Here is a 21,270-nt window from a genome sequence, read left to right as displayed (position 1 = left end):
ATTGGATTAATTCCTTATGACTTAATTCAACTTTAGAAACAGGATTAAGACTTTGACTTTCATATTCTTTTAATGGAAAACATTCATGTTTGTGGACAAAAGGAGCAACTAACGGCATCATGATATGATTAAATCCTATGACCTACCGTCATAGCTGTGGATCAGAAAAGCTTATCCTTCTCATCCCATGGAAATTCTGGCCAATGGCATTCAAAAATATGCTGCATCGAGAAGCCAAGAAGTATCTGAACAGATAGGCATTTTCCCATCAAGTCTATTAATAATTTTCCCAGAGGGGCAAGTATCTAGTTTCAGAAGTCATCTTCATTCTGAGAAAAATGGAAACACATATAAATTAGAAGGGAAATATTGCTTATTCAGATGATGTGATTCTGTGTATATTAAAACCCTGAAAATTTCACTTGATTGCTAGAAATTATTAAACAAATTCTATAAATATGAGAATACAAACCAACATGCAAAATCTAGCAACACTTTTGTACATGAGTAGTAATCTTGCTGAGAGATAAATCAAAAGTAAATTCCATCCACTATAGTTCCCAACCAAACAACACACACATGTATGCACACATTCACCCTCCCATAAATAAATTTTTCATGATTCTAAGTTGAAATAAATAATAATGTTGAAATGCCTGTACTTTCCAACATTACTTAGAAATTCAATTCAATTTCTGCTGAAATGTTAACGAAATTCTTCAAAAACTAGAAAAAAGCAATTCTAAAATTGTCATCTGGGACAATGACTCCATATAAACATGAAGGAAAAGAAGCAATTTGGGTGCATCATAATTCCCGATTTCAAGACACATGGCAGAGCTATTGTCATTGAAAAATATGGTACAGCCCTAATAACAGACTTACAGCACAATGAAACAAAAGAAAGAGCTGGGAAGTAAGACTAGGAAGAGCCTACAGATAATTTATTCTTGACAAAGGTGTCAAAGCATATGTTGCAGTATGAAGAGCTTCTTTTAAATGATGCAGAGAGGACAACTTATTGATATGGTGAAGGTTGAAATTTGGCCCTTACATCTTACTTTTTAGAAAACTCAACTCAAACTGGGTCAAATATCTTATTAACACTTGAAACTGATAGAAGAAAACAGGAAAAATATTGGGGATATATGTATAGTTACTGATTATTGGGAGAGAGCACAATAGCACAGCAAGCAATGTGCTAAAAAAAAAAAAACAAATGCAATTACAACAATCTAAGAAACTTGTGCACAGCAAAGCAAATCATAGACTGAGGGGAGATGCTCTAGACCTGGAGAAAGCATTTACAAACGTGTCATGGGTCAAATGATTAATATCCAGATTATGAAAATAACCCAATAAACTCACCTACAGAAACAAACACTCTAAATAAAAATTGAAAAAAATGATCTAAACAAATGCTTCTAAAACAAAGAATTTTAAGTGGTTAATAAAAGTAGGAAAATGTACAATAACGTCAGCCATTGGGAAATACATACCAAAACTTGGTGAGATATCCCGTCATCTAAGTTAGAATGACTGTTAGCAAAATGCACTATATATATTGTGTGTGTATGTGCGTGTGTGTGTGTGCGCGCGCGTGCACGCATTTATATATACACATAGATATACACATATGTATATACTGACAAGGCTGTGGCAATAAATTAGTTCTTTTAAAACTGTTAGGATTTTAAGCCACTAGAGCCACAATGGAAGATAGTATGAAAATTCCCGAGAAAGCTAGAGGCAAACTACTGCAGTATCAAACTCTGTTATTACAATCTAAAAGAAATAAAATCAGTGTGTTTGCATAAGAGATGCCTGCGTACTCATGTTTACTGCAGATTTTTTTTACAGTAGACAAATCTTGGAATCTGCATGGGTTATCAGAGAGGAAGGAGTAAAGAAAGCGTACTGTCTGTCCGCAGTGACCTATACTACACATGTGCAAGAAAATCCTGTCATTTGAAGCAAAATGCGTGAGACTATAGGATGCTCTGATGCATAACGTATTCCATACACTTGTGAAAAGCACTGGATGTTCTTTCTTGTTTATAGAAGTGAATGACATGTGCCCGTTTAGCCGTCCTTCAGCTGAGGCATAAGTGTGTATCCCATGGGGAGGTACAGCACAGGGTGATTTCCTTCAGCTGGATAACAGCTTTAGGAACAGCTTCTTGACATGGTGGCAGCTTAGTTTGCATTTGTTTGGTGTCTAGGGTATAGGGATTCTATACATAGAGAGGGACTGGATGAGACTCTTAATGTCAGTCTCCTTTCTGTCTCTCACCCTCCTCCTCTCTCCCTTCCTTTTTTCATATTTATTTATTTACTTTAAAACAATTTTTTCCATTTTACATATCAATCCAAGTTCCCACTCCCTCCCCTCCTTTCTCCCACCCCCCACTTTCTCCCACCACACCCCTCATCCACTACTCAGAAAGGATAAGGCTTCCCATGGGGAGTCTACAAAATCTGTCACATCACACTGAGGCAGGTCCAAGGCCCTCCTCACTGTATCTAGGATGAGAAAAGTATCCCTCCATTGGGAAGGAATTCCAAAAAGCCAGTTCACACACAAGAGATAAATCTCGGTTTCACTGCCAGTGGCCCTACAGACTGCCCAAGCCACCCAATTGTCATCTACATTCAGAGGGTCTAGTTTGGTCGTATTCAGGATCCCCAGATGTCAGTCTAGAGTCAGTGAGCCCCTACTAACTCAAGTCAGCTGTTTTTGTGGGTTTCTCCATCATAGTCTTTACCCCTTTGCTCATAACATCGCTTCTCCTTCTCTGTGACTAGACTCTGTGAGCCTGGCTTAGGGCTTAGCTGTGGATCCTTGCATCTGCTTCCACCATTTCCTGGATGATTCTATGGCAACAATTAAGGTAGTTATCAATCTGATTACAGAGGAAGGCCCATTCAGGTTCCCTCTCCACTATTGTATAGGGTCCAGCTAAGGCTGGAGTCATGCTCGTGGATTCCTGGAAAATGTTCCTATTGCTAGGTTTCTCCCTAACCCCATAATAGCTCTCTCTTTCCTTGCTCTCCCTCCCTATCCTTCCCCAATCTCGACCATCCCGTTCCCTCATGTCCTCCTTCTCCCCTTCTCCCCTCCCTACCCACCCCCATTTTCCCAATTTACTCAAAGTATCTTGTCTATTTTCCCATACCCAGTATGTCTCTCTGAGGATTCTCATTGTTCTCTAGCTTCTCTGGGGCTTTGGACTATAGGCTGGTTATCCTTTGCTTTATTATCCACTTATGAGTGAGTGCGTACTGTGTTTGTCTATCTGGGTCTGGGTTACCTCACTCAGGATGTTCTCTTCTAGTTCCATCCATTTGCCTACAAATTTCAAGATGCCATTGTTGTTTTTTTTGTTTGTTTGTTTTTACCACTGAGTAGTAATCCATGTTATGACTCAAATGAACTTAACCGACCTTTATAAAGCATTTTATCCAAACACTTCTGCACTGCATGAAGCCATCTTTAAAACTGCAAACTGCAACAGATACAAAAAATTGGAATAAGCCCCTGTGTCCTATTGGATCACTGTGGCTTAAAATTAGAATTCAACAACAAACCTAATTGCAGAAAGCCTTCAAACTCACGGAAATTCAATGATGCTCAGCTGAATCACCCATGGGTCAAAGATGAAATAGAAAGAAATTAAAGACTTCCTAGAACTCCATTAAAATGAGGGCACAACATACCCAAATCTATGGGACACTATGAAAGCATTACTAGGAGGAAAGTTCATAGCAATAAGTGCCTATATAAAGTGGAGAAATCTCACACTATTGACTTAATAGCACACCTGAAAGTTCTAGAGCAAAAAGAAACAAACTCATCCAAGAAGAGTAGATGACATGAAATAATTAAATTGAAGGCTGAAATCAATAAAATAGAAACAAAGAAAACAATAAAGAGAATCAGTGAAACAAAGAGCTGGTTCTTCAAGAAAATCAACAAGATAGACAAACCCTTATCCAAATTAACCAAAAGGCAGAAAAAGAATATCCAAATGAACACAATCAGAAATGAAACGGGGGACATAACAACAGACACCAAAGGAATCCAGGGAATCATTAGGTCATCCTTCAAAAACCTGTACTCCACAGAATTGGAAAATGTAGAAGAAATAGACATTTTTTTTTCTGGGTAAATACCATATACCAAATTTAAATCAAGACCAGACAAACAATTAAAAGACCAATAATCCCTAAAGAAATATAAGCAGTCATCAAAAGTCTTCCCACCAAAAAAAAGCCCAGCGCCAAATGGTTTCAGTGCAGAATTCTACCAGAACTTCAAAGAACTGATGCCAATACTCCTTAAATTGTTTTTATAAAATAGAAACAAAAGGAACCTTGACAAACCTTTTTATGAAGCTAATGTTACCATAATACCTAAATCACAAAGGTTCAACTCAGAAATAGAATTACAGACCAATCTCCCTCATACACATTGATGCAAAATATTCAAAATAAAATACTAACAAACCAAATCCAAGAACACATCAAAAATTTATCCACCATGATAAAGTAGGCTTTAACCCAGACATACAGGGTTGTTTCTACACATGAAAATCTGTCAATGTAATTCACCAGAAAAGCAAACTTAAAGAAGAAAATCATCTCATTAGATCCTGAAAAAGCCTTCGACAAAATCCAACACACCTTCACGATAAAGGTCTTGGAGAGATCAGGGATACAAGGAACTTAATAAAAGCAATATACAGCAAACTGACAGTCAGCATCAAACTAAATGGAGAGGAACCCTACCCGTCCTCTCTTCACTTTTCCTTCCTATTTTAATGCTTTGACCCTCAAATCAATGTTTGCTCTGAACGTGTCCAGTGACTTCTCCCCTGTCATGCCTGTCACTGTTGCGACCCTATCATTACCAGAGAGCTTGATTTCCCTTCAGCTGGCTGTTTCCTGATCAATTAATACTAGTTTACGACTGTTAGTGCTCCCCTCTGCCGTGTATTCCTTTCAGCTCCCTATTATTCTCCCGAAATTCCTATTCTGTAATGAGGGGAGTTGGCTTTTGGAAGCATCCCAGAACCTCTGACCTATGATTTACAACATATACTTAATGACATAAAAGAAAACAAACAAAAGAACATTTCTGAACATCCCCCAGAGACTTTCCCCATTGCCATCTAATTTTAGATCGTTTCAGTTCCTGCTGGTGGAGGTCCTGGAAACTGCTGTTTCGCACAGCGCTGTCAAGTCTGCAGAACGTGTAGTCGCTTGTGGGCCGAATGTTGTGTTTGTGGTGTCTGCCGTTTAACCTTTCCCTTTAAAATTTAATCAGCATGAGAGGAAATAAATACTCTGTTCCCATTGTGCATTGGGAGTGACATCCTCCTCCATTTCCCCAGTGATAACCAGGTTCCAGATGGCCGCCTTTACGGCAAAGAATCAGGTTGACTCCCAAAAGGAGCAGGCCAATGATTTTTACCAGGCAGAAGGTAACAGCTTCTGAGATTGAACGAAAGGCCAAACCCTTATTTCGGACTATTTGCAGGACTCACAAGTCAATTTAGGGATGCAGTAGCTCATGACAAAGAACTGGTAGTTGATATTTTAACTAAAATAGAATTCAGAAGGAAAACATTTTTCTGGGAAAGAGATATGGAACTTACAGATTACAAGGCTACTATCAAAACTACTATCTAGAATTTGAATTTTAGAAGTCATTTTGAACAATAGTTGATGATGCGATTAGAGGAGTGCTGAAGCTAATCATACATAACCAACTATTCTTGCTAAGCTTTCCCCTGTTTCAGCTGCAAACTGCAACCCAACGCAGCTCTACTGGAAACAGCGTTGAGGAATTTCAGGCCTTGTTTTTATGCTCATTAAGAAAACCTAACATCACTAAATATTAACGACAATCTCTATTCAGATGGCTTATGACACGTCATTGTTCAGACTGATATTTAGCCCATATTCTACTCATATTTGATGGATCCACATTTGGTGACATGAAACTAAAATCAGAAGTTTTTCTTATTAAACTTAGAGGGGTAATTAGCAGGAGAAAGTGATTGTTTCAAGGACTCTACTCTCTACATAGAAGAGAAATAATCTCATATATTCATAAATTCTCTTCTCTCTTTCTTCTTCCCCTCCCCCTCAAATTCATATTAACCTCTAAATAAAAAAAGTCGCATGTAATAATAACTCTTTAATTATATGTTGAGGCATTTCTTTTCCATCCGAACATTTTTATCAGTCACTAAATTCATTTTAAAGGAAATTTAGCAAATGAGACACAAATTTAAGACAAATTTTTACTCATATGTACATCATTTGGGTAATTTTGTACATATAATTTTCATGGGTTTTATTCATACAAGTAAAAAAACATTAAGTCTTTGTACATTATAAACTTCAACAGAGATATCTCATGTTTTTACCTCCTTGGTTTTTTTTGATGTTTTGAAATAAAGAGTTGGTGAATAAAAGCATTTTGAAAATATAAGTGCTGACCACATACTAATTAATGAGTGGATTCAATATTATTAAATATAGTAAGAAAGTTATGTTTAACATGAGATTACTACATTATGTTAATACGTCACTTAACAAAATTATCTTGTAAGGTGGCCAGTTCTTAAGTGCTGAGACCATTAAAATCCATGAGTTTAAATAACTTGCTTAGTCTTACTAAGTAAAACCAAGTTAATGGTTTCCATGCTGGAAGCACAAAACCATCTTGTGTTCTCCTTTTCTTACTGTCTTCTGGTACACACAGTATACATATGAGCGAGGTGTGCAGCTCAGCACATGTGCTCGGTTCTGCATGAACTGCTTACAAGAAAAGGGCCTGCTGGAATCATGCTGTACACAGCTAATTCCACGATCACTGGATGCTGTTCCTCTTTTCCAGTACTGTTTCTATTTTAGGCTTCTTGCTTTGTGCTTCTCTTCTGTACCTTCATTCAGTCCCATCTTACAACTCTAGATAAGAGGAAAAGGTTGTTGCAGTTTAAAAAGAATAACAAAACAAAATAAGCATGCAACATACAAATATATACACACAGTTAAGCCTTCAGATTGTTCCTCAGGAAATTAGTTAGCTTCTCCCTATAGCTTCCTCACAGACAGTAGGCATGTCATGAAGCCTGCTTTCTTTTTTTTATTAAGAATTTTATAATACAATCTTTTCTCATTTTACATAGCTATCACAGTTCCTCCTCCCTCCCCTCATTTCGCCCCACCTTTCCACCTACTCTTACCCCACATCAACTCCTCAGAGTAAGAAGCCTGCTTTCTTAATTTCAGTTAGAACAATGAAGGACAACCGGGAAACATCCAATCTTCCTAGAAGAATTAGATAAGCTTTTAAATCCACTATGGCAACCTACATAGAGAAATGAAACACCAGTGTGTTTTGGTTCAGCGTTCATTCCCAATGATGGGTAGCTATTGTGGGGAGTCAGGCCTGCCATTCCACTGAAACTAGAAACGAAGCTCATTCCACTTATTATATGTTATTTTGCTTCATTGTCTGTCTATATGTATGCTGCAAAAGTGTGGGTGTCTGCAAAGGTACCGGTATTCTTGGTCTTGGAGCTCCAGGTGGCGAGCTGTCTGAAATGAGTGTCAGGAACCACAGCTGGGACTTCAGGAGCACTTTTCCCCTCAAAACCAGGCACTGATTCCATCTCTTCATCTAGATGAACTCTAGAAAAGTGAAACCAGGCAAACAGTTATATGCGGACAAAATCCAAAAGTAATGAGAAATTCTTGTGAAAACTTCACTTGAGTATCCATTGTCGTATTTGCTACTATGTTCTTATGGACCAAGACAAGAGGCTTTTGTGCCTCTTTAATGAATTGCCAGGGACCAAGGAACTGCTGGGATCCAGATTAGGAGGAAAGGTTACTCTGCTACTTCCTGTCTTTCAATCAAGTGCATAGATGGACGTTCAGTACCTCTTCCTGTTCCCTCATCAAAAATCCCCCTGCCCCTGGCCCAGAGACAACTTTTTCTGATATGATTTCTTCATGAATAATGAATCGATAGGGATTTCTCCTTCAGAGACCTAAATTCTAAGAAAATAGGAGCTAGTTACACTGATTTTCCTCAGTTGTCTATTCTGTTTTGTTTTGTTTTGTTTTCTAGACAGGGTTTCTCTGTAGCTTTTGAGTCTGTCCTGGATCTAGCTCTTGTAGACCAGGCTGACCTCTAACTCAGAGATCCGCCTGACTCTGCCTCCCAAGTGCTAGGATTAAAGGTCTGTGCCACCACCACTGGGCCAATTGCTTATTCTAAATTAACCATTGTGAGCATAGTCATGTATTAAATCCTCTTTCTGGACACATATTTTATCCATAATATAAAAGAGAACCACCAATGAAAACAGCTCATAGAGCAAATGTCTGTTTGCCTTTCTTTGGCAGACAATGATGTGGAGCTGACATAGTCTCGCAAACTTGAGGGCAAGTGATGTAGTCAAAGTTATTTGTTCAAGATGACAACAATAATTTTTAAATTCAAATTTTAGAGAATTAGTTTAGAAACTTTGTTCATTCTAAAAAAATCTACAATTTAACCTCCTGCTATCCATTACTTGGTAATAATTTTTATTTATGAAACAAACATATTTTATACCCTTTATTATTTATCAAAGGAGATATAATTCAGCGGTTGAGCACTTGCTTGGCATGCCTGAGGCTCTGGGTTCAATATTTAATATTAGCAGAAGAATAAGAAAATAAACAAACAAGAACCATGGTTTAACTAATTGTTAATTTCTACATGTATTCATAACTTTTCATTCATAACTCTTTATGCATTCAATAAAGACTTTTAATTTTATTAATTTCACCAATTTTTATAATATTCAGTTTACTAAAGACTCAGCTTGCCATTAGATGCATATATTAAACACATGTTTTGGTGTCTATGGAGTTTAGACATAAAGGCTTGTTGGTTTCCCACATATTCGGATTTCAATCTGGTAGAAATTACATGAACTGCCAAAATGCCATCAATTCCCTAGGGAATAAATCACTGAAATATCTCCCTTTCTCTTCTGAATATTTCACTAGTTGCTGAAGTTGGAAGATACTCCCTACGGCATTTTACTGTCATTTGTTAGTCATTTGGCCTTAATTAGTTCTTCATAGCATAAGGTCCAAGTGTAGACGGTAAGTGCTAAGTAAGTCTCTCTTTGAAACTCAACTAAATAGGAAAGTTTTTAGTACATCTGATGCAAAGCCTTTGTTAGGAATTGTTTGTAGATTAGTGAGTGTTTACTACACATACATGGTTCTTACCAACTCATAAGTTGAAATTAGCAATATATATATATGCATATATATTTATACACATATTTACACGCATATTTTATATACATATATTTTATATGCATGCATATACTTATATTTACATATAAATGTATATGCACTACATGTATATGTATATATAACTATATACATATAAAACTAGTTACTATAGAAGCATATATGTGAAGAAAACCTATGTGCTACATAGTTTTTATCATGTGAGCAAAGCAGCAAAATATGATAAACATTCTAGAGTAGAGAGTTATTTAAACTTGAGGAACAAACTATATTTCAACATTAACAAATCAATAGTTACAGTGAACATATTTTCAACTCCTTATGTTGAATTATTTTTTTTCTTTTTTTTTAAGATTTATTTATTTATTATGTATACAGTATTCTCAGTACTCTGCCTGCAGGCCAGAAGAGGGTACCAGATCTCATTACAGATGGTTGTGAGCCACCATGTGGTTGCTGGGAATTGAACTCAGGACCTTTGGAAGAGCAGGCGGTGCTCTTAACCACTGAGCCATCTCTCCAGCCCCTGTTGAATTATTTTTAACATTTTGACATATTTGTCAAAATTTGAACTTGGGTGGCAGAAACTGTGGGTTATACAGCTAAATTGATTTTATCCGAGGGAGAGGGCATTTATAAGAATGAAGGCATTTAGTAGAACTGAGATATCAAGGTGAGCTGGTGATCCTGGCATCCAGATCATTTGAACATGAGTTAAAATATAAGGATGGCTGAAGGGGCCAGAAAGATCTTTCCTTGTGTCAAATGACACATTCTCTATCTTATTTCATGTGAGATATCTCTGACTTATTCTATATGTGACATATCTATGATAACCAAGTGTCTATTTGGAAGGAAACTATTGCATGTTAGGGTGACTTTTCTTCAGGAATAGAAAAGTAGAAGTGTTGAAGTCTATTGTGAAGGCTGGAAGAATGACCCAGGAGTGTTAACAATGTAAACCCTGTGAACAGGACATGGAAAAGAACACATATCAAGATATGACAACAGACTTGTTATGAATCATGTGGATAAAGCCAATAGTTAAAGTACCAAACTACTGAGAACTGCGCTCATTTGCGTAATGCTTAGAAACCCAAGTCAAATAACATTATTTGTGCTATTACTAAGAAGGAGAGAAATTGTATATAATGAAGGCATTAGGAAATATTTGTCTGCTAGAAAACCTTGCAAGTAGAAGCCAGCATTCTCTGTCCAGTCCTATTTGATTGTATGATCTCTTTTCTAGAGAGTAGAGTAATTTGACTACTAGTCAATAGAAAATAGCAAGATGTAAGTAGTGGTGGCAAGAACTGAAACTGTTCATGAAGAATGGTAATGAATTTGGCTTGATACTGTCAAAGAAATTCTGACTGGCCTTCAACCCAGAGTTTACCATAGTAAATTATCTTTCAGTGTTAAAGGGGTAGAGAACTACCTTGAAAAAAGAATGTATCTAGTAGTTTCTTCTGCAGACAGAGGAAGCTGTGCAAATTACAGCCAGTGGGAAGTAGGTGAAGTGTAAAGCATAGCATGCAAGGAATGTCCCTGAGGAACAATTTCTACTTCCTACCTGACAGATGGTCTTTGTCACCACTGTCTGTACAACAGGAAGCCTCGACCTTAAGTAAGAGAGGCACACCCATGGTCAGTAACACTGGAGGGTCCTGGATCCTTTCCATGTGGGTGAGAAACCGAATACCTGTTTACAGCATGAATATATTGATGCTCATGCCGTGTGAAGCACTGTCTACTAGACACAAATATGCTGACTTTGATACATTTAGCGTTTTAAAAGATTTGATGATCTTTAGTCAATGTTTTAAAATTTCACTCCTAAAATGTGGAAATTCCCCTTTTTATAGCTTTAATTTTTTTTACCATCTCAGATACTTATTCTTTATAAATAGATTGTTATTGATGATTGTTTTTCTGGTAAACATTTTGTAGAGCTGGGAAGAGTTTACACACTAAATGTATGCTAGAACGAGATACATAGTCAAATGATCTTCAGTTTATAAGATTGTAAATATTCTTAACTGAAAAGTAAAAAAAAAATCTGTCTAAAATTTTGTATGAAAAGCAAATATGTTAATTAGTAATTTTTAAAATTCCTAAGTAAATCTCAGTTTCCCACTAAGTTGTAAATAGAATTTGACCTATCAAAGATGGTACTAACTGACAAAATTCCAGATTTACAGATGAAATCCTAGAATTAATGCAGATTAACTATGGAATAAAGACAATATTGTACCCATACACTAAGCCCTGGCCTCAGTTTGATGAGGGATAGACTGATTTGATTGTTCATTTAAATGTTTCCACAGAGAAATTAATGCCTACATAAAAAAGACTGCATATAAATTCCTCAAAATCTAGAGCTATTATACATAAGTGACATAAACATCTGTCATTTGATAGTACTAGAATGTACCATTTTTATTCTGATTCCTATTGAGTGCCAGTGGGTGGCCTTTAAGACTTAAAAAATCAGTAGCCCTCCTGTATTCAGATAACAAAAGGGCTGAGAAAGAAATCAGAAAAACATCACCCTTCACAATAGCCACAAATAGCATAAAATATCTCAGAGTAACTCTAAAAATTAATAAAATGGGACCTTCTGTAAAGCAAAGGACATGGTCAACAAGACAAAATGACAGCCTACAGAATGGGAAAAGCTCTTCATCAATCCCACAACAGACAGAGGTTTGATCTCCAAAATATACAAAAAACTCAAAAAATTGGTCATCAAAAGAACAAATAATGCATTTAAAAAAATGACACATTGTTTGTCATAGCCAGAAACTGAAAAAACCCAAATGCCCTTCAACTGAAGAGTGGACAAGAAAAATGTGGTACATTTACACAATAGAGTAGTATACAGAAGAAAAAAATCATAACATCATCTGGAATTTTGCAGGCAAATGGATGGAGCTAAAAAACATCATTTGGAGTGAGGCAACCAAGATACAGAAAGTCAATTGTCACATGTACTCACTCATAAGTGATTTTCAAACATAAAACAAAGACAACCAGCCCACAAATCACAAACCTTAAAAGAGAGACATATATTGATCTAATCTACATGAGAAGTAAAAAAAGACAAGATCTCCTGAGTAAATTAGGAGCATGGGGACCTTGGGAGAAGTTGAAGGAGGAGGTATAGATAGGGAGGGGAGCAGAGACAATGTAGAGCTCAATAACAATAAAAAATAAAATATAAAAATAGAGTAATAAAGCCATGTAAAGATGAAAAAACATGGAGAGTCTGGGTTATGTATATCATTATGTTTTCTTTTAACTTTTGTCTGCAGAGAGATATTTGACTCTGGGGACTGCTAATCTAAACCAACGTGCATATTTTAAAGGTATCTTGACTTCAAAATTTTAGTCTAAGGATATGTTATTTTGGAAAAGAGGTTCTGCTTTGTTTACACAAGACATGAAAACTTGTGAATTCCTTCCAGGCTAATGTGGTTTGATGGAATAAGACCCACTCCCAAAAGGTCTCCATAAACCTTAAAAATACTTAGCCCAACAAACAGCAGGAAACATTTTGGAGAAAACAATGTACAAACTCTCAGAATGATTGTTTATAAATGTTTGGTTTTATTTAAAAGTGTTTGTGTATATGGCTAAATGGTTACAATCTTTTTAAAAAAGGGGGGAGCTATAATACAGAGATAAATACTTTGCATTGGTATTAATCTTGGTCCATGGATACATATTTAAGTTCAATTTTGTTACACTGTATATATGTATTTCTGCTCTTGATTAAATTATTGTTTATATAGTTCACTTAAAATGTAATGTATAATTAAAAATTACAGATTAATAGAAAGTCATCTACAATAATTAAACACACAGTGGAGTATTACTCAGCGGTAAAAAGCAATAACATCTTGCAATGTGCAGGCAAATGGATGGAACTAGAAAAAAAACATCCCGAGTGATGTTCCCAGACCCAGAAAAAAAAACATGGTATATACTCACTCATAATTGGATATTAGATGTAAAGCAAGTGATAACCAGACAATAGTACACAACGCCAGAGAAGCTAGGTTAAAAAGAAGGACCTCTAGAGGGATACAAATGGAAGGGGAAATAGTTGAGATCTCCTGGATAAACTGGAAGTGGGGTTGTTATGGAGGAAATTGGGTATAGGAACGTGAGAAATCAAGATGGCCAAGTTGGGGGAGGGACAGAGAGGGAGAGCAATAAAAGAACTATCTTTGAAGGAGCATTATGGTGTTAGGGAGAAACCGGGTGCTGGGGAATTCCTAGGAATCCACAAGGATGACCACTGATAAGACACCTAGCAGTAGTGGAGAGGGTGCCTGAACTGACCTTTGATTGTAAACACATTAGTGACTACCCTAATTGTCATCATAGAACCTACATCCAGTAACTGATAGAAGCAGATGCAGTGATCCACAGCCAAGCACTGGGCTGAACTCCTAGAGTTCAGTTGAAGAGAGAGAGGAGGAATCATATGAACAAGTTGTAGGGGGTGTCAGGATCTTGATTGGGAAAACCACAGAGACAGCTGACCCGAGCTAGTTGGAGCTCAGAGACTCTGGATTGCCAGCTGGGGATTCTGCATGGTCCTCTGAATGTGTGTGGCAGTGACTTGATCTCTTGGTGGAACCCCTAGAAATGGGACCAGGACTTATTCCGGGTGCACATACTGGCTTTTGGAAGCCTATTCCCTATACCTTGCTCAGCCTTGATACGAGGGGTGGAGGGGCTTGGTCCAGCCTCTACTTGGTAAACCAAACTTTGTTGAGTCCCCAAGGGAAGCTTTACCTCCTCTTAGGAGTGAATGGAGAGTGGGATTGGAGAGGGGCGGGAGAAGAGGAGGAGGAAGCTGGGGTTGGTATTTAAAATAAAAAATAAATTGATAAATTTATATATATATATATATATATATATATATATATATATATATATATATATGATTAGAATCAGTCTCTATCCACTGGTCTCTGAACTCTCTCTTTTGTATAAAACAGTAAGAAACTAAAATGTTCGCTCACTTCTAATATGTGCCCCTCCCATCTCTGAGTCTCCTCCTGGCTCTGAATAGTTCTCACATAGTATCTTCTAGCTCTACCATAGTCGTTTACCTAGACTAGAGATTTCAGCTTCATTCCATAACAGCTTTTTAGTCTCTGGACATCAGCCAGCAGAATTTACTGAGTAGATAATATTCAATCAAGTTGCAGAATTTGGAAAAGTAAATTGTATTGGTCAGTCAATTATACCCAAAATATTGAGCCCATGTTTACAATTTGGAGATTAAAATGAGTCATATAGTCTTCTTCAATCAACTCATCACTTACTAAAGCTGTTTCCAATGAGATGACTGAATTATGAAGGTATGTGAAGAATTTACTTGCATTCCATATACTTGGAAAAGATCATAATTTTCCAGATATTTTTATAAAAAAAATCCCTAAACTGTTTCATTTACTTTTTAAAGCGTTGCTATGCAATTATTTTCTTCTTTGGAAATATGGTACTTACAAAACTAACATTGATGTCATTTCATTTTTATAAACAAAAATGTATGAATGACTTATGAAGAGTTTTAAGTGAAATATGAAATAAATCTCAGGATCAACAGTATATATTAGGAAATTAAATAATGCTGTAGCTGAGATTCAATTAAACATGTAAAAGATTTGAAAAACAGAAACAGCCTTTTAGACAAACATTTTTGCCTGGAACAAAGCTTCTCAAGAGGGCAAGACTTCTGCGTTGTTAGTCCCCTTACGAGATTTGTAAGGATAGTCATGCCATTTCCTCTAAACTGTAGGGTTGGCATTTATAAAATGTATCAGGAAAATGATAAATTAAAAATACCTGAATTTTTAGCATGACATTAAATCTTGAAAGTCTTTGAACGGCACTAGGTTCTACTTAAGTGCACAGATTAAGCTTACATCCAAAAGGAAAAAAATAAACAAAAAATGACCCCCCACTCCCAAAAAGAATACTGGGCAACTAAGGAGTGCTGAGTCTCAATGGAGGAGCACACCAATTGGTTATCCAATAACAAGTGGAAAGCCCTGGATACAGATATGCAAGCAACATAATACTGACATAACAAATTGTATTCAGAGATATATATACATATGCACTTGCATGTGGCAACAATTTTTAAAAGGAGGCCATGAGTTTGAAAGGCAGTAAGGAGTGGTATATGGGAAGGTTTGGAGTGAGGAAAGAAAAGAGAGAAAAGCTATATTATAGTCTCAAAATAAAAGAAATAAAAAATAACATGGGCTAATATTGTTTTTAGTGATTGTTTTTCCCTTCAGTGGTATATGATGGAATTGTTAACTATACAATGATATTAAGCCTTAGATATAATTACTAGTAGTTTAAAGATAACTGTTAGTTTTTATTTGAATATTAAAATAAATTTTATTAATACTTTCAATTGAAACTGGAACATTTTCCCATGTTCTTAGATTGTGCTTACGTTCAAGAGTTTTTTCTGTTTTTTTCTTAGCCTCATCTGGTATAGCCATACACTGTCCTTGATTTTTTTTTCCCCTTTTCCACACTTAGAGTTTCCTTCCTTACCCAGAGACAAGGAAGTCCCAAAACACCAGCTCAAGATTTCAATGCTATAATGTTCCTCAGAAAAGACATTGGTTGATATGAACCAGGAGAGGAGGAAAGGAAGCACGTAAGAATCTGCAACTTTTTCTAAGGAAGCATCTGGTCTCTCACGTAAGTGATATGACATTTACACTAACAATGCCCACAATATACAAATGCGTAAATCCACCAGTAAAGATTGCAAGGTCTCTCTATTAACCAAGGTTTATCTGATGCTGCTCTTTTGAGGAAACTTCAAACTCACAGAATTTTATCTTTCATACAAACACGAAATGCATTCAGAATTCACAAGTTAAAATGTGTGTTTGTTTAAAGGAATAGAGGAAGCAGTTAGCTTTCAGTCTCCAGAAAACATCTTTTCCTTCCTGTAAGGTTAAAGTCAATGTCATTTGTAGGTTTTTTTCCCAGAAAAACAGCAAAAACAGCATTTGAAGGTCTTTGGCTTTTATCTTGTATATAAAAAAACACACACACACACATTTTTTTTTTCAGAATTGGAGTCAACAACATCAGTGTTTGTTAGCATCTAACTAAGAGAGCATCAAGTAACTTTTAGATTAGTACAAAAACCTTCAACTGTAAAGGGAACATGAGGTCCCCAGAAAACAATGAGCAGGTATGTGAACATAGAAGTTGGGCACTGACTGAACTTATATTACAATAGCAATGAATGAGGTTAAGAAATATTGAGAATAAAATTTCTTGTATTGAGTGTATTTCTTGTAGGCATCCCAAGTCACCACCCAGAAGCCTCTGAGCTGTAGTGTGAAGGTATCCAGGAGATCATTTTTTAAATAACTAAGTACAAAACCAATAAGGGTAGCTCAGGGGATAACTTAATGTAGTCTTTTCTTCTGGAAGACTGACCTTGAACCTCACCCTAGTATTTTCTTATCACTTTTGTTTCTAACAAATATTAAAGTGTTTTAACTATCTGATTGGGTGAATTAGTCCAGCGACCAGCAAGGATAGCAATCAAGAGACAGGTATCTTACAAATGGGGTATATAGTCATTCAATATAATGGCTTAGTGATGGTAACCTCTCTGTTTGCCTTTTGAAATAACAAGTCAAGTTCCTAGATTCTGTCCTTTGTATTGTTTTCGTATCTGCCTCTCCACGATGAGCGTACCAACTCTTCAATGCACACGACGTTGAAGACAATCCTCTTTGCCAGTTTGAGAGCTGATTGGGAGAACAGGAAAAATGACACAGGAATAATTGTCCCCCACCTGGGAGAACTTGCAAGTGACTGACAAAGGAATATATTTCCTTTCGAGAAAAATTCAGCTGAAGAAGCAGAATGAGCTTATATTCCACATTCATCATCATCCAGATGTTTTTTTTATACCTGCCACTCCTGGTGTTTTATTTTTATTACTGATACTGTGTGCAATGCTGATAATATTGAAGTTTAAGGAAACAGAGTTCAAACAAGATGATTTTTTAAAATCATGTTGTTAATCTTGGGGCTCTTTTATCAAGAACAGATAGAAGCTACTGGTTTCTAAGTTTCCCTTCCTAACAGCATTTTCTAACTATGACTGTATATAAAACTAGAGTATATTGATCACCCATGCTTTGTCAAAAATGTGCAAACTTGAGGTCAGTCTTGAAGATAATCAAGACCATAAAATCTAAATTCAATATATCAATAACAACAGGTAAATCATCTCTTTTGAACACCACAAAATAAGTGTTATCTCATGTTTCATGAAAGACAGTTTCAAGACTGTTATCAATTCTCTGCAATTATTCTGAACAAAACCTGGAATAAATACAAAAGAACACACAACACCCACAATAATAGTGCTTCACTTGGAGTCCCCAGTGCAATTCTATGTTTCCCACTCTGATAGAATATCCTCAACTCATAGTGCTTGCTCTGTGCTATGACTGACCCACTTTCTGTCCTTGCAATGTGAAGCCAGTGATCTAGTAACATATCACAGGATCTCCATGAGTATTCTTCCAAGACAACACTCTAGTTCCTCGATGGCTAGCCATCCCTTTGCCTCTGCAGCTTTTTCCTTTTCCCCTTCAACCATCCCTGCTTCTTTGGATTCCTCTGCTTACTTTGTTCCTTGCCAAAGTAACTCCTAACATGATGAAGACACTTAAGAGATATTCTGGCATACTTCCTACCTCCATAGCATCTTGCTATAGAACTCTTACTGGGCCCATTTGAAACAATGGAGCAATTTATACAATGACGAGGGAAGGCTGCAAGAGATGCTTAGGAACTAAGGTAGAGGACAGAAAAATGGAGAACAATACAGTAGCAACTAGAGTGAAGAAGAAATGCATTTACAGGGGAAGAACATGTGACAGAGAGAGTTGTATTAATACCTTGTTTCTAATGTTTACATTCTATCTATAGTCAAAAGACACAATAAGGGAATTTGGATGTTTGTTTTCCTCCTAAGAAACAAAACCAGTCTCTCCTGTTCTCTTGCCAACAGATAGAGAGAGCAGAGGAGGGGCAGATGCAAGTTTTGTAAAAAAATCTATGAGTTACGTTGTTATGTTTCCTTATCTGCATATGTTGTTGGACAGTTAAATAAAACCAGCTGACATGTTTATTATTTTATGTATGAATTTTTCAAGAATCTCTCAATCTGTTTTTTGTCCTGATTTTTTCATATATTTTGATCAAAATTTTCATCTCCCCCAAGTTCTTACAGGTTTTCGTCACCTCCTACCTACCAAACTTTATGCTCTCTGTCTTTCAACAAACACACAAAACATAAAAGTAAAAAATAATCAATTAGTCAAATGTGTGCACATGTTTAATGTACAACATTCCTTTGTATCTGGCTAAAAAACAGATCTCCTAGACTGATTCCTATCATTGACTGACATTTCCCACTATGACCATCATCCCACCATCTACACTGATGTCCTGGTAGCAGTCACAACACAAGAAATCATGCAAAATTTGCTTGAATGATTTTGCTTAGGGTAATATTTTCCAACCTCATTCATGGAGTTACAAAGGAAAATATTTTCTTGCAATTCAGTTGCCAGGAACTGCTGGAAAGTCCCATTGCCAAGCTTTCTGCTCCGTGGGCATCCTTCCTTTTATTTTTTAATGTTAATGTTTTGGGTTTAAACAGAATTGTATCAATTTTCTTCTCCCTTTACCCACTCTAGCCCCTCTCAGCTACCCATTGAATTTCTCCCATGCTCCCTGCCTCAAGTTATGTGTATGTAACAATAATAATCAAAGCGGAAGAGACTTTCTGTTTTTAAGTGTTTTTAGGTGTGCCCACTGATTTTATAATAAAGTCATTTACTTCAGCTGGACAGTTATCCATTCGCATCGCATTCCTCTGTCTTAGATTGTTTTTCTCATTCTCAAGAGATCTTGGGCCATTTTTACTTTACCTTCTTTTTTATCAAAGTATCATTTTGCTGTCCACCTAATAATTATCATAGGAAAAAAAAATAAAACAGAATTCCTGAGATTACCTTAAGGCTTAATTGAATTTGAGAAAAATTTCCTTTTTTTATTATTAAAACTCTGTTTAAAATGAATACTGAGTTGTCAATCAAAGCAAAGCAAGGACCAAGAAGGCCCTGTGGAGCGAGAGGGGAAGGGGAGCTATGCAGGAAGATCTGTATGTAGAGGCAGGAGAGGTGGCTGTGCAGAGCAGGCAATGCCATCCAGATTCTGCAGCTGTCTTCTCAAGTTCCCTAATGTGGAGAGCCTGATGCTGGCCAGTGATAAACTCAGCACACTAGTTTTATAAAGTTATGTATTAGAAAAATGAAAACAAAAGACTGCTTAAAATTATGTGTTTGCTTGCTCAGTTTCCATGAACAAATAAAACCGTGCTGTTTGAAAGGTATGAAATATCTCTCTACCTGCTTAAATTTTGACTCCGTTTATTTTCTATCAATCATGAGATTTGGTTGTTACAGAGTAAAACCCATGCTCCCCCAAGACCCATGAATTTGAGGATGTTTTGTGTCATAATGAGACTTGGTGGTATTAAGATGTCAGCTGCTCTTCATGGACTATTGGAAAATTCTTCAACTTATGTGAAAGAACTTGACAGCTATTCTTTTATATATAGATTTGCTTGGCTAAGTGATGAAAATTTCTTTAACTGAAATTAATGGGTGAGACTCTGTAAGTTCTCAAAATATTTTAAACAGCACGTCAATTAGTAGTATTTAAACTGGAATTTTAAAGGTGATTGAGAGATGTGAATGCGGCTAATTATAACACAGTTCTAAGTACTTAAACAACTTACACTATCCGTCAAGAGCTACGAAGTATCTTCCACACGTATCTATGGGAATCTATATGAGTTATTGCCTTAAAATTAGGAAACAGCCACAAAAAGTTTTTGGCAACTATGGAAAATCAAAGCTTTCATTCAAGTCAAGAATCGCAAGGAACTCAGGACCGCGAGGGGTGCACCCACACACTGAGACAATGGGGATGTTCTATCGGGAACTCACCAAGGCCAGCTGGCCTGGGTCTGGAAAAGCCTGGAATAAAACCGGACTTGCTGAACATAGCGGACAATGAGGACTACTGAGAACTCAAGAACAATGGCACTGGGTTTTGATCCTACTGCACGTACTGGCTTTGTGGGAGCCTAGGCAGTTTGGATGCTCACCTTACTAGACCTGGATGGAGGTGGGTGGTCCTTGGACTTCCCACAGGGCAGGGAACCTTGATTGCTCTTTGGGCTGACGAGGGAGGGGGACTTGATTGGGGGAGGGGGAGGGAAATGGGAGGCGGTGGCTGGGAGAAGGCAGAAATATTTAATAAATAAATAAATAAAATGGTTTTAAAAAAAGAATCGCACATAACCGTCAGGCTAAGTGATCAATACCATAATTTATTATAGGAATATCACTTATTTTCCATGTGTCATGGGCTATAAAAGAATAATGTATTACTGGTCCTTAAGAATTTCACAGTCTGAAGATAGAAATACGGAATAAATAGAAAGATATTAACCTAAAATAGTGCGTAAGTATGAGTAAGGGATAGAAATAAATTTTTGGAGGACTGAGGATGTGATGTTATAGTTTTGGAGAATGCAGGAGGTCAGATTTTAGAAAGTAGCACAGATGCTGTGCTTCAAACCATGCTGAGCACAAAGCTGAGGAACTAAATACTCCTATACACATTGAAGGATTGTTACCTGGAAAAAGTAGCACACATTTCCATTCTAAGTTGCTGCATTAATGCTGTTAACCTCAGATTTCATTATTCAGAAAATACTCATCGGTACTTACTATATGCAATTAGCCATTTTAAAGAATATACTTAGCATCCTAAATTAAAACT

At 36.6% G+C, this 21,270-nt stretch overlaps 1 long non-coding RNA gene across 3 annotated transcripts in view; it reads right to left on the bottom strand.

Moving 5' to 3' along the window:
- LOC142840042 (uncharacterized) overlaps window positions 1-21,270 on the bottom strand; it is a 33,561-nt gene that overhangs the window by 1,831 nt on the left and 10,460 nt on the right. For 2 of the 3 annotated variants that reach the window (XR_012908874.1, XR_012908872.1), the window contains 2 exons: window positions 7,574-7,704; window positions 6,243-6,978 (listed from right to left, as the gene is read on the bottom strand). This is a non-coding gene — a long non-coding RNA (uncharacterized LOC142840042). Of the gene's footprint in view, window positions 1-146; window positions 330-6,242; window positions 6,979-7,573; window positions 7,705-21,270 lie in introns of those variants that run through there. The other variant, XR_012908873.1, reaches the window with a different exon arrangement.

Source organism: Microtus pennsylvanicus, chromosome 22, assembly GCF_037038515.1.
Source record: "Microtus pennsylvanicus isolate mMicPen1 chromosome 22, mMicPen1.hap1, whole genome shotgun sequence".
NCBI lineage: Eukaryota > Metazoa > Chordata > Mammalia > Rodentia > Cricetidae > Microtus > Microtus pennsylvanicus.
This window is presented reverse-complemented; position numbering and strand designations above follow the sequence as displayed.